The sequence below is a fragment of the Montipora capricornis genome, chromosome 8 (assembly GCF_036669925.1).
Source record: "Montipora capricornis isolate CH-2021 chromosome 8, ASM3666992v2, whole genome shotgun sequence".
In the NCBI taxonomy this organism is placed as follows: Eukaryota; Metazoa; Cnidaria; class Anthozoa; order Scleractinia; family Acroporidae; genus Montipora; species Montipora capricornis.
Window position 1 is genome coordinate 13535455 of NC_090890.1, and position 5000 is coordinate 13540454.

A 5000-nucleotide genomic window follows, 5' to 3' on the forward strand; every position below is an offset into this window, starting at 1 on the left:
AATGACAATTTCAAGACGATTTGTGCAGTGTTTTGGCTTTGACATACCTTGAAATAAAGTGATACTTTCGGAACATTGCGTGACGTTTAGCATTCCCTTTTGAAATTCACCATACATAATTCCATTTGAACTTGTTACAAGGGATATGACCCATAAAAAAGAGGGAGAGGGAAATATAAATAGCAAAGACAGTTTATAACTCCTGGAACAAAAAAAGAGCAGCAAACAGTGCTGTACTCTGATTTTAGGAACTCCGCGGAGGAGTGGCCACAGATAACCACGAGTAATCTCGAGTAACCATAATTAACAAGTAGAATAATTACATTATCTTTTTATAATAATCTTCTGGTTACTCGTGGTAAATGAGAAAATATTGTTTCTTTACTCCCAAAAACATTCATTTTCCCACCAAAACCAGCTCTTCAAAGCATCTGCGACAAGGTGGAAAGTCTTTTTGCACCGACGTAGCAATTTGACCGCGAAAAGTAACTGTGTTCCCCGGCTGTAACAGCCACCATGTCTGTTTCGCATTCATCTGCGACACCACTTCGACCAACAAAATCGGCTTCTTCTGATGAATTGGAGTTAGAGGCATAACCCTTTAACAAATCCATACTTTAACGCTACTAACAAATAGCGTATAAAAGGCAAAAGTGAACAGGTCCTTTGCACTTACATCACAATCTTCGCTTCGCACAGGACAACGCATTTTTCACACTCGAAAACGAGAATAATAAACTATCCGCAATTTTTTAGGCCTGTAAAAAGTCTTTCACTCATGTGGTCATATTGACGGACAGACTGGACTATAGGTGCCTGTATAAAGGGTATGAAGGAAGTTTTCTGAAACAGACAATCGGCGACAAAATTAGTTGAGACAGTTGCCAACAGAACACACTGGCAACGACACATTCATTGTTTGCAAAGAAAACTTGTCCAGAAAGTACGTTTCCGGGATACCCCTCCCTCCCCCACCCTAATCAATGTTGTACCGCTGTCGACAAGGCTCGTAGAAAACAGAAAAACACAACATTGTCCCGGGGGTGCAGGGGAGGGGGCCATTTGCTCCCCCGAGCTTGAAATTGACTCTGAAGGATAAGAGTGTCTCAACAATTTTGACGCCGATTGTAGATATACTCCTGATGAAGATATTTGTCCCCTTTTATGTTTAGAGGAATACATTGAAAGGACTAAGGAGCTATGACAAGATAATGTTTTGTTTATTTCTACTATTAAGCCACATAAGCCTGTGGGAGCACAGACTATGTCCAGATGGATCAAGACGATCCTGGAATGGGCAGGTATTGATGTAACATTGTTCAAACCTCATTCCATGAGACATGCAGCTTCTGCAGCTGCTTTTCAGGCATCTATTCCTTTGGATGATATTCTGAAGAAGGCAGGCTGGAGCAGTGCTAAGACCTTTAGAAGGTTTCATTTCAGGCATGTCATAGATGAAATCATAGAATCTTAATATATCACATAGATGTGGTGTAGTTTTTTGTTTGTTGGAAATTGACAATAAAGCTTAAGTGGCAGCTTGAAATTGCCTGTTGGTTGTATATATATATATATATATTTTTTTTTTGTGGCCCTCAGTTGCCTCCCTGCTTTGAAATCTTCATGCCAGTCCTTAGGTTACGGTTTATGAGATAGAATTAGAGAGTTAAACGAGACTTACCAGTAAGTTGAAGTTTGACTTGAATTCTATCTCATAAAGAGTAGTAACCGAGGACTGACATGCCCTCCTCTCCCTCCCAGATCATCAAGTTTGTCCTCGTTTACTTCTCTTTACCACGTTTTTGTTCAGTTTTTTGTTTAATGGTCGTCAACTGCGTGTGTGTTGAATGAATGACCTGTGACATCACTCCCGATAGGCTTAGTTCATTCTTCATGTCAGTCCTTGGTTACTACTCTTTATGAGATAGAATTCAAGTCTAACTTCAACTTACAGTTAAGTCTCGTTTAACTCTCTAAAGAAAACCCAACACACTTCGGCAACGAGCCAACTCCCTCATAAGAATTGCAAACCGGCCAATCTTTTATTTGGATTGGGCTCGTGTGGGAGTTAATCAGGCCAAAGACCTGTTAGATCAAGAGTTTGACTTTTTGAAGTATGAGGATTTTAAAACTCGTTACAAAGTTAATACCACTTTTTAAAGGTACTTTGGTGTAGTCGCCGCCCTGGCGAAATTAAAAAAGTCCTTTCTGGTCTAGGCTACGATGAACTCCGAAGACCAACTTTCTTGTACTCAAAAGTTACTACTGTCCTCAAGCTTTTGTAAGGAGGCGTATAAGTTAATGGTCAAAGGAATCACTTTAACACCTGATAAAAGCCAGAGTAAATGGATAGCCGACTGTGTAAGTTACTAAAACTTGATAAGATGGGATAAGTCATGTATCTTGCCTTTCTATTGCACGAAAGAAACTAAACTTCGAACTTTCCAATTTAAGCTTCTTCACAGAAAAATTGCAGTGCATGATTATCTCTATAAAATAGGTATCTCTCTAACAGACAAATGTACTTTCTGTGAACAAAACACAAAGCCTGATCCATCTTTTCTGGGACTGAGAACTCGTCCAAACCTTTTGGCAAAATATCCAACGATGGTTGATAACGCCAGAGGACTTTTCCTTGACCTTACCGACCTGCCTGGGACTTGTTGATAGTACAGAGGACATACTTCTACATCATGCACTTCTCATCGGCAGATATCACATTTATTCATCGAAATTACAGAAAACTCTGCCGAATTTACAAGTATTTGCATAAACTGTCCTTACGTGCCAAGAAATCGAAAAGTGTTATGCTTACAAGACAAACACTGTTAAGAAATACAAATCGAAATGGAGTATTTTAAAAGAACTGTGACTGTAATCTACATTTATTTATCAGCTCCCCTTTTTCTATTTAATTTACTTTCAAATTTCATTCTTTATTCTTCCAAAACCTTACACCAGGACTGGCGGCCTCGTTTGTAGTTTTGTACTCTTTGTAAATTAATACTGTTTGTTTGGTAAGTACTGTAGTGATGGTAAGTAATAATAACAATAATAATAATAATAATAATAATAATTTCTTAATTTATATTGCACTTTTTAACATACAATGATCAAAAGCGCACCACAGTATTAAAATATACTATGTACAAAACTAAATTAAACAATAATAAAGTAATTAAGCGCTAAAGGCTAAAAGCTAACTTAAAAAGATATGTTTTAAGACAAGAAGTACTGTTAGTATTATAAGTATAGTAAGTATTGATAGCATTGTAAGTATAGTAAGTATTGTTAACAATGTAAGTATTGTTTTGCATTGTAAATGTTGTGTTGTGAAACACAAATAACAGTTTTTAAAAAAACAAGACCTAATTGCTGACTTCCTTAAGAGGAAAAAGGTGACATTAAAGGTAATCCAATCATTAAACAGTCTTTTCAATTTTACATTTTCTGTTATTCTGCCTGGCAGAGCCTTTTTGGGCGGACATGTTGATCTTACCATTGGCATCCAGTCACCATTTCATTTTATTCGCTTCAAAAGGAGGTATAGCACAAGAAACAGACCACAACACCGGGAACTACATGCCCTACTCTTTGAGACAAGTGTTTGGGTTCTTTTACGTCCCACAGGATTTTGATCATTGAAGGGTTGAGAGATGGGTCCTACGGTTTATCGTCCTTATCCTAGAAGACTAGAGAGTCTAACCATTTAAAGATGAGAATAGAAAGGCAGCTCTTTCTCCTCAGTTATTTAAAGACCCTGACTGATGGTCCGGTCAGAGTTGAACTCACGACCTCCCACGTGACAGCCTGGTGCTCAACCAACTGAACCACCTTTTTTGGAATTTTTGGATGAATATAATGCCAAATCTTCTTTCTTGGAAGATGTTTAGCATACTTTGGAGCCCTTGAATCTCTACAATGTTTCCTTCGGCCTGCTAGGTCTTGGTTCTTTTCCAAAATCACTGGTGCTATGGGTCCTGACCACCATTATGGACCACATATAATATTGACTTTCGCCTCGACAGCGGTCTCCCAATTACTCTGCCAATTTTCCATAGGATAGTTTGGGCGGCTTCTCAACTTGCGGATTCTTTTTTCAACACATGTCGATTTCAGGTCATGTGCTTGTTTGCATTTTACACATTTGCCAGGGTGGGGGAAATCACTGCGTCAGGTTCGGGCACCACCATCAATCTACAAGAAGTTTCAAAATTAGTGAACGATAAGCAAGAAGCTGGGGCCTTTAAAGTCACATTTCTTAATTGTAAGCCTAATTAATCAATTAGTCAATTCCTGTCAAACTACTTGTTTCCCTGCGCAACATTTATTGGCTTATTTACAAGCACGAGGTCACAACCCTGACCCCTTTTTCAAATGCCTACTGGCTCTCCTGTGCCCCGATCAATTTTTACAGAGAAGCTTTCCATGGTCCTGATCCGTCCAGGTATAAAGGCCATAGTTTTTGCATCGGCGCTGTAAAACATGCTGCTGATGATGTCTGATGCGCAGATTAGCGCCATGGTGTGCTGGAAGTCTAATGCTTTTTTGAAATACATTCGCTTACAATCAATGTCGAACTAGCCCTGGCAACAGGTGAGGGATGTTGCCTTGGCATTTTCCCCAAGTGACAGGCCTGATTAGCAGGGGCAGCAGACTTGTACTGGGGGTACAGTTTTCTTTTCAGGTGACTGGATCTGGTTTTGTGCAGCAACCATTGATCTGTGTATCTCTACTTTATTTAGTTCACTCTGATCTAAACCTTGAATGTTGCCCTGAATTTGATTCGCAAGAGTAGCATTCTCAGGCCGACCTTCCTTTGTTATGTTTTCCCAAGAATGCTCTCGGTAGATATTAGCTTTTATTGTTTATACAGTAACATTCTTCCTTTAAGCCAGAGAGATGCTTTTATTATCAGTTGCACTGAGCCTGATCAGCAAGGGCAGCAGAATCTGGCAACTTCACAGGCTCCTTTTGTTTTTGGTGCACTGCTTTTCTTT